The 12,398-nt window shown below is 42.7% G+C and overlaps 1 protein-coding gene across 1 annotated transcript in view; it reads right to left on the bottom strand.

Moving 5' to 3' along the window:
* csmd3b (CUB and Sushi multiple domains 3b) overlaps window positions 1-12,398 on the bottom strand; it is a 2,128,577-nt gene that overhangs the window by 491,895 nt on the left and 1,624,284 nt on the right. The window lies entirely within an intron of this gene.

The raw sequence follows: 12,398 nt of genomic DNA, 5'->3' as shown, positions 1-12,398 counted from the left end.
GCCCCGGTGGTGCCCAGCAGCCATTCCTCTTTATAAGTGCTCTAGGTCCTTAATTAAACAACAAACTTTACCTGTGTATCCTAACAATATAATTAACTTGCCATTAAAACCCTGAACCACACCTCCTTCCAAAACATGCCTGGCTCCATAAAATAGTGCAGGGTCTAAAATGTAGGCCAGCCATCCCACCACAACCCCACAATACAGTAGACAAAGGTGGGGTTGCTAAGTGCAGACTCCCTACCTGCAGCCTTATCCCAACAGCATAAAAATACTACATGCTGGGAATGAGGGTGGGAATCCCAAAATTGGGTCCCGCCCTCTATTTCTTAAACCCACCGACCCCCGCCTCCATTTCGAGATAGACAGAGACATGAAAATCCACCCCAAGGAGTCCGTGATTACTAATCCATTTGAGAAGCGGCTCTTCAAACAAAAGGTTCAAGAACCATGGCTTCAGTCAACCACATCATGGTTGCGGCCTGTTATTGATTGCTTCTTTGCTCAATATCTGTACTTATCACATATGCATTTTCCTCAAACTTTGTATGGAACAAAAGCTGACTTGAAAAGTTCTTGCAAATTTCCCATTGCCACTAATATTAAGCTGAGGCTAACTCATGCAGTTTCATCACATTAGCAGTGTCTCTGCCTTGCTGATCATTCGCGAATGACAGTAAAATGCTTTTTTTTATTCATTCTCCGGATGTGGGCTTCACTGACTGGGCCAGCATTTATTGCCCATCCCCAGTTGCCCTTGAGATGTTGATAGTGAGCTGCCTTCTTGAACCGCTGCAGTCCCTGTGTTGTAGGTACATCCATAGTGCTGTTAGGGAGGGAGTTTCAGGATTTTGACCCAGCGACAGTGAAGGAATGGTGATGTATTTCCAAGTCAGGATGGTGAGTGACTTGGAAGGGATCTTCCAAGTGGTGGTGTTGTCATGTATCCGCTACCTTTGTCCTTCTAGATGGTAGTGATTGTGGGTTTGGAAGGTGCTGTCTAAGAAGCCTTGGTGAATTCCTTCAGTGCATCTTGTCGATGGTACACACTGCTCCTACTGTGCATTGGTGGTGGAGGGAGTGAATGTTTGTGGATGTGATGCCAATCAAGCGGGCTGCTTTGTCCTGAACAGTGTCAAGCTTCTTGAGTGTTGTGGGAGTGACACTCATTCAGGCAAGTGGGGTGTATTCCATCACACTTCTGACTTTTGCCTTGTAGATGATGGACAGGTTTTGGGCAGTCAGGAGGTGAGCTACTTGTCACAGGATTCCTAGCCTCTGACCTGCTTTTGTAGCCACAGTATTTATATGGCTAGTCCAGGTCAGTTTCTGGTCAATGGTAACTCCCAGGATATTGATAGTGGGGGATTCAGTGATGGTAATGCCATCGAATGTCAGAGGGGGATGGTTAGATTCTCTCTTGTTGGAGATGGTAAGTGCCTGGCACTTGTGTGATGCAAATGTTACTTGCCACTTGTCAGCCCAAGCCTGGATATACTGCATTTGGACATGGACAGCCTCAGTATCTGAGGAGTCACGAATGGTGCTGAACATTGTGCAATCATCACCGGACATTCCCACTTCTGACCTTATGATGGAAGGAAGGTCATTGATGAAGCAACTGAAGATGGTTGGGCCTAGGACACTACCCTGAGAAACTCCTACAGTGATGTCTTGGAGCTGAGATGACTGACCTCCAACAACCACAACCCTCTTACTTTGTGCCAGGTATGACTCCAACCAGTGGAGAGTTTTCCCCCTGATTCCCATTGACTCCAGTCTTGCTGGGGCTCCTTGATGCCACACTCGGTCAAATGCAGCCTTGATGTCAAGTGCAGTCACTCTCACCTCACTTCAGGAGTTCAGGTCTTTTATCCATGTTTGGAACAAGGCTGTAAGCCAGGAGCTGAGTGGCCCTGGTGGAACCCAAATTGGGCGTCAGTGAGCAGGTTATTGCTAAGCAAGTGCCACTTGATAGCAATGTTGTTAACCCCTTCCATTACTTTACTGATGATCAAGAGCAGGCTGATAGGGCTGTAATTGGCTTGGCACATGTATTTCTGGCCTCTGTTCAACTCTGATATTGTAAAGTTTCTTCTCTGTGTGATGAAAGTGACCTTAGCTGCTGCCAATGTCCATCTCAGACAATCTCATTTCAACACGAAAGTGAAACAGTGTTAGAATAATTGGACCTTAATTGAAGACAACTGACCCAGAAATTTAGATTCTAAAATGTGATTTGTGAGAAAAGGTGTGATCGGTGTACTTAAATCCAGCCTTAGATTTCCAAACTGTGCTTAATAGTATGTCCAATAATGTTAGTAAGTGGAGCATTACTGTGGTGGGTAAGGTTCATGCACACATTATAAAAGACAAATTTAGTAACTGCTGAGCACTTATTCCTATTATTAATTCTACACTATCATTTCTGTTACGTTCATCAAGTTGATAATGTATAATTAGAAAATGTCCAGTTAGGGTCAACAGTCATGAGGTATCATTGTTATAGATGTTCCTTGATGTGCATCTTGGGAGAGATTAGCAGCATTGTCTAAAAAACCAAGAACTGGTTTAGCCATGAAAATCCAACAAGTTCCATGTATTTGGCCAATTACAATACATGTTGGAGGGACTACTGACTGTGATTTGTTCAAGCTGCATCACATCATGTACAACAGTACAAAGTTCAAATCAGATTGAAATTAAAAAGAGTAGCACCATTTGCAGTAAACTGCTGTTTTGAGGTAGCAATCAGCTTAATGGAGGTCTTGTGGCATAGTGGTAGTGTCCCTACCTCTGAGACAGAAGCTCCAGGTTCAAGTTCCACTTCAGGGCTTGATGGATAGCGAAGGTGTGTTTATAACATGACAAAACAGATTGATTATCAGTCTGTAAATCCTTCTAAATTGCCTGATGGCAGGCAGTAAGTGTGGGAGATTTTCCTGGTTAGCCATACTGCAGAAGGCAATGGCAAACCACTGCAGTACTTCACCAAGCATAACCATGGACCAAGCCAGTAGAAGTCCATGGAGGACGTTTTGCCTGAAGCAGGTGTATTCAACTTAACAGTCAAAATGTTTCAGCAAGGATCTCTTTGGTGATGCAGTACATCAATACTTTATTATTGGTGAGAGATTCGAAACTGTGGACAAGCAAAGGAATTTGGATGTACAGCAGAGATTAACTGGAATGATACCAGGGCTAAAAGTGCCTGAATGGATTATATATACTTGGTTTGTCTTCACTTGACTTTTGAAGTTTGAGGGCTGAAATAATCAAGATGTTTAAAATGATTAATGTTTTCAAAAGTCAAGATGCAGAGAAAAAAATTCCTGGCATGAGCTTAAAGTTAGGCTAAACCATTTAGGAGTGAAGTCAGGATCACTTTTCACACAAAAATTTGTGGTAATCTAAAACAATCTCCCACGAAAAAACTGAGAGGATGCTGGGTCAATTGAAATTTGCAAGACTTGAATTTTGATAATTTCTTGTGAGTTGTGAAGTAAAGGTACAGTTCAGTCATGATGTAACAGTGGCGGAATAGGCTAGAGGGGCTGAATGGCCTACTCCTGTTCCCACTCTGTTTCATTAGGCTTTTGGTAGCATAAAGTGCTGGATATGTGTCTGCCCCCAAAGTTCCTAAGATAATTTCAATAATGCAAAAAAAGGATGGTTAAGTACAAAATCAGAGATTATGGGTGGTAAAGGTCATGTACAAATTATGAAGGCATTCTTTCACAGGAAAGAACAATAAAACAGGCAGACTGACAGAGAAGCAAGGGAAGAGAAGATGATAGAGAATCATCCTTGGTCTCCCTCTGTTCATGCATTTGCTTGTGGCTAGATGACCATAACTTGGTCAATAATTAGGAACAGATTGCCTGCCGACTTTTTAAATTGGGAATGACACATGTTGTGGGCAAATCTAAAATTGAAAGGAGGAAAGAATGATATTTAAGGATTTTGTGATTATCAATATGTATGTGTATGGTTTTCAATAAAATTAATGGCCTTAATTTTTCAGAGAGCGGGCAGGCTCGACAGGGGCAGGTGCAGGTGGGCTGGGCACCACCTGTGCGGGCGGGGGCAGAAGAGAGAGTTGGGCCAGCACTCTTTTGTGCATGCGCGTGAAAGAGCACTTCAATCTCCCTGAGGCACAGAGCTGCCTCAGGGAGATTGAATTGCTTCTGAAAATATTAAATACATGGTTTAAAAATGCATTTAAACATGTCCCCTCATGTGACTGTGCCACATGAGATGGGACATGTTTTTATATGTAGGAAAAATAAATTATTTAATTAATAAAAGCTTTAGGAAACCTCATCCCGCTCGTGGATGAGGTTTCCTAAAGACGGGAAGGCCGCCTGGCCTTTTTGCCTGCCTGCCGACCTGAAGGTTGGATGGGCAGCGTTTACAATGACATTAATTACTTCCTTATTGCCCTTAATAGGCCGTTTACATATCGGCGGGCGCGCAGCTGACTCTGGCGCGCGCCCGCCGAAAGAAACATTGCAACATAGAGCGATGACTCAGGAGCGCACGCACGACGTCATCGCGTGTCATTTTACGCATCAGCATGTCAGGCCCACCCCTGCACGCTGACTGAAAAATCCTGTCCAATATGTCCAAAAAAATTCTGCGTAAAAAGAACATTGACTCTATGTTGCAATCTAAAAGAGGTAGCTGCAGAGATAGTGAATGTACTGGTGATGGTTTTCCAATATTCCAAAGATTCTCAAATGTTCCCAGCATTTTGTAAGTTAGTAAAAGTGCACCCTGTGACACAAAAAATGGCTGTTCCCCTCCTATAAATAGTGCACCAACATTTGTACTGCTAAATTCAACTCCAACCCTCCATATCGCCAACAATTTTGAGAGCTAACATGAGAGAAACAGACAGATGGTGCCACAAATAAGCACAGCGTATTCTAGAAGATTTGTTGATTTTCACCGTCAATGTTATGTTTCTGCTTGTTCCAGTGTGGCAGACTCCAGCTGATTTTACAGAAGTGACAGCAGGTTCGGGACACTTGAGTTTTGAAGATCAAAGCTATCCGTGGTTTCAGTTAATTTCATCACAGAACTTGCCATTTGGGAATAGCCCAACCAGAAATACTTAGACTGTGACACAGTGTGTAGGGAATTCAGCACTAGCTTGGTGCCAGTGAAATTGCATATAACTACAGATGTCATGTATGTCAAAAAATATGAACCATGTAACACTTGAAAAGAAAATGAAGAACAAAATTAATTGCAGCACTCAAGTAGTTAAAATACATGTGAAAGAGATGGGGAAAAATATCAATCTTACCCCTCGCAGCTATGGGGCACCCAGGTGCATTATCAAAGATGTCAGCCTTTTGTTTCAAGGATAACAAATCTTTCATCAAATAGTAGACAGGGGAATATCACATAAATAACTCGATTTCAACCCACTAATAACAAAAGAGAAAAATATATACAGCAGCCTACAGGGAAATCTAACAGTTACTCAAAGTTCCCAAATTATTTTTTGTCTATGTTTTCTTCCAAAAGACAAGATAAGAACATAAGACATTGGAGCAGGAGTAGACCATACAGGCCCTTGAACCTTCTCCGCTATTCAATGTGATCATGGCTAATCTTCTGCTTCCTTCTGCCTTCTAACTCCGCTTAAGAAAACAGGAGACAAAGGGGAGAACTAAAGGGTTGGGTCAATGGTGGGTCAATCTTAGATATTAGATTCTTGACACCAATCCAACCTGTCCACTTCCAGCTTTCATTGAGGTGGAAAGATGGGTGGGTGACTAGCCCACTCCAAGTAGCAAGTTTAACACTTTAAATATAATCAGGCTGTGAGCCTCATTCTTATTCTTTTTTTTCCAAAATTTAACTGTGGTCAGCCTCCGGAAGCTTCTGGAAACTCAGCAGCTAAACCCGACTGTCAAATCCAGGAGGAGGTGCCTTTACAACAACCTGCTGGATCCAGTGTGCCTGGCTGGGCATACCCCTGATTAGGCAACCAGCCTACCCCATACCAACCTTCCCTAGTACGCTGCCGACCTTGCTTCTCCAGGCCTCGGTTCCCCTTTCCAGGCCGTTGATCCCTCCCTCGACCCCAGGCCTCCGACCCGCAAGCCAACGCCCTCCACCAGCCATTTCCCAGGCCTTCACCCGCTGGGGTCTCCAACCTACCCAATCTCTGGGACTCCAGAATCATCCCACCCATGCTAAGATTGCAACCTACCCACTCCCTTAGGCTCACGGCTCAGATTGAAACTTCTGCCCAACCACCCTGCCCACTTGCCTATTAGAGTACTAATCCAGTGGCCGGCAGGGGGCTCGCCATGCAGGGAGCATGACAAGCAAACCCCTGTGGTGTTGTTTGCCAGCTCCCATGACGATCCTTCGTTCAAAGGCACTCAGTACTTGATTGAGAGACATGACATCAGGTGACCCCCATCGCCTCCACAAGATTCCAGTCAATGTCATTTACAAACAATATTTTCTGACTTAAATCACATTGTGTTACTTGTTTGCAAAAACAATAAGAAAAACTTGCCTTACTTTTCATGCAGTGACCAATGTTAATTTGTTGCTGAAAGATCCAGGGATTTATAAAGTCATATCAAATTTGAGAGAATATCAGTCACAATTCAAAGTGTTGAAACATGTAAATGAAAGAGAGACGCAATCATTTCATACTGTTTTCTATTGACCTACAGCACCTTTCAATCTGAAAATATTCTCAGCCAGACAGTAATTGAACTCTGACTGGCACCTTACATTGTATGTAGTTACATCAATGATGTACTCTATCCTTAAAAGGCTTAAATAATGTAATCATTTAATATCAATATATGGTAGTAGAATAAAAATCATGGGACTAAAATTATCTTTTGAGTTCAAAGGCTGCAATGTTTTCTCAGTGTCTGTCTTTATTGAACTGTTGTAAAATGTCCCTTCACAGAAAGAGTGCCTCGTGGCAGAAGTCACATGACTACAGCAAGCCATAAAGGACACATGGTAGTGTTGCATTTCGAAATCCAAACATCCCCCTTTTCCTAATGAACAAAAGGCAAATTTGCATGCACAATGATGTGTAAATGTGAGTTACCCAAGTTACCCACTATACATCCACTGTTGTCATGCATTAACAACTATTTGTTCTATCAGTCCATCTCTGCACCTGCACTGCATATGTAGAGTTTAAACCATACAGGTCACTTAATGGTATGTGTGCAGATTGTCACTGGCTTTTCATCTGGATGATGTTCCTTGTCCGGAGAGTATTGTCCCCATGGCACTTGATGCCGTGGTAACTGTTGTTGTTCCATTGCCATTGTTGGGGACCCATGGACCTCTGGGATTGATGGCACTTCCATGCTCAGTACAGTTGGTGAGCTTCCTTCTTCCTGACCAGGCGACTGAAAGACTGGGCAGTGAAAGAACAGCTTCTCCAGTTGTTCATACACTGGTGCAACAGCAGGCATATATGTGATTGTTCATTTCCACTACGCGCGATCGAGGTGATAACTTCTCTACACATGTCCCAAGTTACTATGTGGGCTGACTCCTGTTGAGAGCATTGAAAGTCTATACCCTGACTGGCTCTCCAATGCTTAACCCTGGCAGTTTGGCAGTCTTGTCAAAATGAAATTTGGCTTTCCGCCATTTCACCTTGATTTTTCTCACTCACACCTATTATGACTTCTGGTTTCAGCAGGTTTTTTTTTTGCTGTTGGAAGAGTAGTTTGTGTGCAATATGACATTAATCTTTGGGCTGGACTACTTTTCTTATCTTCAGTCGGTGTGTTTCTCCACTCGAGAATTGCCTTGTATACATCTGTTCTTGATGACTCCTTTGGCAATTTCCACTGCTGCCTCAGCCTTTCCTGGGGATACTGCAGAGATGATGTGTAGTGTTGAATTTTCCAATCCATTGTGAAGTGGTTGAATTCTTCACTCATGAACTGAGGGTCATTGTCGCTCATCACAATGTCTGGAATGCTGTAACGATTTGAAGTTTGCTTTCAGGCATTCGACTATTTCTCCTGTCATCGTTGAAGTCAGTTGGTCTAACTCCATCGGCTGAATCTTCTGGTCGGTGCGCGGGGGCGGGCCCAACACGCTGATGCATAAAATGACGCGCGATATTTCGTTCGGCGGGTGTGAGCCGGAGGCGGATGTGCGCCCGCCGAAATGTCAACGGCCTATTAAGGCCATTAAAAAAGTAATTAACCTGGTTAAAAATGCTGCCCGTCCAACCTTAAGGTTGGTGGGCAGGCGAAGAGCCCAAGCGGCCTTCGCATTTTTCAGGAAACCACATCCACGGGCGGGATGAGGTTTCCTGAACCTTTAATAAAGTAAATATTTTTTCCAAACTCACAAACATGTCTCCCAGCTCATGTGACACTGTCACATGAGGGGACATTAAAAAGTTTCATAATCCATTCAATGTCCCTGAGGCAGCTCCGTGCTGAGCTGAGCACTACCGGCTACGAGTTACGCTGGGTGGGCCGTAATCCGCCTGCCCGCGTAAAATGGCACTGTGCAGCCGGTCGCGGGAGGCAATTAGCTCCCCACCTGCTCCCGCCCAGCCAGCCCATCATAGGAAAAATTCTCCCCCATGTAGTCAGAATAGTAGTCTACAGTGACAAGATAATCAGTTCCCATTATAATGAAGAGGTCTACTTTCAGCTTCATCCATGGTCTGCATGGGATGTCATGAGTCATCAACGGCTTGTTTAGCTTGGTACTCGTTGCTCGTTAAAAGCATCACACTGGCCGATGTGGTCTTTAATAAAATAAAAGCAAAATACTGCGGATGCTGGAAATCTGAAACAAAAACAAAAATTGCTGGAAAAACTCAGCAAGTCTGACAGCATCTGTGGAAAGGAAGAAAGAGTTAACGTTTCGAGTCCGTATGACTCTTCATCAGAACTCAGAACTCATCAGGTGTGGTCTTTAATTTCATTGCTCATGTTTGGCTAGTAGAGCACTTCTCTTACCTTCCTCAATCTCAACTCAATTCCTTGATGATTCTATTTCCTTTGTACAAGATGCCATCTTGGGCTGTCAATTCATCTTGGTATACCCAATATGCTCTTGTGACCACAGGAGTGTCCTTGATGCTCTCAAGCCATCCTTATCACTACTTCTTACAGCACTTGGAGATTTGCATCATGTTGAGTAGTTCACTTGATTGGAGCAAGGCGCTTGTCTGCGTGATTAAATGTCTCCACTGGGTTCATGGCTTCCAAATTATGTTGAGCTGCTGCTTCACATTGAAGCTGGAAGATTTCACATTCTGATGTAGCATCCTCAACTTTCTTCATGGGGAGTGCTGCTCTCAACAGCACATCTGCATCGTACATCTGTTTCCCTTGCTGGTATGTTATGTCCAGAAGATATCTCTGTAAACTAAGTAATATACTTTGCAGACACTTTGGAGTGGATAATAGTGGTTTGAGAAAAATGCTTGCGGTCGGGCTCCACTTTTATTTTGTCTCTCCCAAGCAGGTGTTGATGAAAATGCACACAAGCAGAACAATAACCAGGCACTCTTTCTCGATCGAGTATAGCGTAGTTCATTTTGTGTTAGTGCCCTGGATGCAAATGCGAATGGTTGTCCTTGCTGCATTAGGGTTGCTCCTAGAGCTGTCTCGCTGATGTCACACTGCAAGGTGACTTCATCATTGACATCATCGGGCTTCAGCACTGGTGTTGCCATCGCTAATTGTTTGATTTTAGTGAACACTGCTCTCGTTCTGTTTCCCAATACCACTGTACATCCTTGACAATGAGCTTGAATAATGGTTCACACTCTGATGACAAAGTAATCAAAGCTTTTGCTAAATAATTCACGAATCCAACAAATCGTTGCACAGTTCTCATATCTGTTGGTCGCTGCAACACTACTACAGCTCTCACCTTGTCAGGATCCAGGTGAAGACCTTTTTTTGTCAGCACATGATCTATTTCTTGACTTCAGGAATCTTCCTTTGAAATTTTTTCTTGTTCAGCTTCAGGTTCACCTGGCGAGCTCTCTCTAGCAGTTGTATTAAATTCTGATCATGGTCAGCTAAGGCTTCTTCCATTGTGTCCCCCCATCCATATACTAGTCGATCATCCACTATGGCTTCCAATCCTGGAATATCACTGACTAGCTCATGCTGTCTGCGTTGATACTCTTCTGGAGCCATGGAAATGCCAAACGGCATGCGTAACCATCTGTATCATCTGAATGGCGTCCAGAATGTAATTAGAAAGCTGCTGTCTTCATTCATCTTCACTTGCTATAACCATCCTTCACATATAGGGTAGTAAAGATCTTTACCTTGGCAAGTTGCGGCAAAATTTCTTTGATGCTTGGCATGGCAAAGTGACACCTCTTCAGCACTTTATTTAGATGCTTTGTATCAAATCATACTCACAGCTTTCCACTTTGTTTCACTGCTACTATGCTGCTAATCCAATCTGTAGGAGTTGTCACTTCCTTGATTAGTCCCTACTTTACCAGATCTACTATCTTGTCTTTTAGGCTTGACTTGAGGAAGCTGGAACTCCTCTCGGCAGTTGCTGAATTCGTCTTACGCTCCCACCTACTTCTAAATGATGTTCTCCTGGTGAACATCCCAGCCCTGTAAACACATCTTTGTACTCCTCTAAGATCTGGTTGGCAGTCAATTGTTCTAGTGTTGAATACAGAGCATTCGTAAGTTACCTTCACTCAGGGTTCAAAGTGTACGTTCAAGGCTTTCAAAATTTCTGCCATCTGTTTTCTTTGTTGCTGGTTAGACTTAGGATGGGATACAATTTGTAGCAGCCCCTCCCCAGCAGTGTTAGAAGTGTGTCTACTTGTATCGGCTCTGGCTTGTTAATTATATCTATTGCAAGCTCATAGTTTTGCCATTGCAAGTGGAAAAACTGCCAGTTCTGCCACATATCGACTTTCATTTCTATCAGAGCAGGGATTGGAAAGTGCACAGCCATGTTAATTCACCCAGTATTTTACTCACAACTTCTGGTTTGAGTTTGCTTTTTCTTGTCCTTTTTTTAGCAGCTTTTAGCAGATTTGAACATTTCTTTGTGCCTTTCTGGGCTGTGGCTTCTCTTCAGCATTTTCAGGGTTACAAAACTCTATTTTATTTCCACTTCCAACACCATGTTTCGGGTTCAAAAACTGCAGTGCTTTCTCAATGTCTGTCTTTATTGAACCAGTATAAAATGTCTTCTTGCAGAGAGAGTACCTCTGGCAGAGTTCACATGACTAAGGCAAGCCAAATAGGACATGTAGTACTGTTGAATTTCAAAACCCAAACAACTTACTGCCCTGTTGCTATTTCTGATCCACCCATCAAACATTTCCATTTTGAGGTATCAATGGGCAGGGCATATGCCATGCACCCTCTGCCTAATAGTGCTTCAAGGGATTACTGCAGGCTGCCTCTAACCAATTTAAGATTCTGTTCTATTTTCTACTGACCTATGCATGTCTTATGAATTTCCTTCCTCTCTGAAAAATTGAGTGTCCAGTGCTGACCCCACCAGCAAACTGGCTACAAGTACTGGTTCAGCGCTCATAGCACGCTACCATTACACAGATAAAATCCTGCCATCAAAATGGCTCGTATCTCATATGAGGATATCAGGTGGGCAGTGTGATTGCCTAATGCGATCATGCGCAATATCTGCTCAAAGTGAAAGTAAGTCCCATTGTGTGGAGCACACTATGATGTTTCTGCCATTATACAACAGTGCCTGGCTAACCCATATGATGGAAGATGGCTCATTTAATCAAAAAGTGCCTTCATTTTAGCTAAACATTCAGGTTTGGATAGAATGTTTTCAGTTGGTTTAACATTCTCTCTGTTTGTCTTTGTCTACTTCATAGCTATATAAATTGAAATTGGGCTGACCAGTTTATTTAAAGCTTTCATAACAGCCGTTAACTGCATTGTCATATGATGGTGGTGATGGTGTCAATTAACTGTCACACGATCAGTTCTATCTGTGTCATTGAAATATGTTATAACCTCAAATTAAAATTTTCTTCAAACAGATTTTTTCCATCAAGTGTCAAGTTGCTAAATCTCCTAATCTTGATGCTTTGTAATAGAATCTTGTACATTGTGGAAGGTTTGCCTTTAATTAACATTAAATAAGTTTACATATGTCATCTTTACATTCAATCATTTACTTTTGCCAGGCTCTGTAGTAAACCCAGTAGGCATAAGAGATGTAGCTATTTTCCTAACAGCATTTTTTATAATTAAATTTTCCTCATATGTAATAACATTCCCCTTGGGAAAAAAATGTAGAATAGTCTTCATTTAAATTGGTTTGTACCTATACACATCACGAGGAAGTAATCATTCCCTTACGAAAATATAAGATGTGTAATAAACAAATGATAT

The sequence above is a fragment of the Cetorhinus maximus genome, chromosome 4 (genome assembly GCF_964194155.1).
Source record: "Cetorhinus maximus chromosome 4, sCetMax3.hap1.1, whole genome shotgun sequence".
In the NCBI taxonomy this organism is placed as follows: domain Eukaryota; kingdom Metazoa; phylum Chordata; class Chondrichthyes; order Lamniformes; family Cetorhinidae; genus Cetorhinus; species Cetorhinus maximus.
The sequence above is the reverse complement of the archived record's forward strand: the minus strand, read 5'-3'. Positions and strand labels throughout refer to the sequence as shown.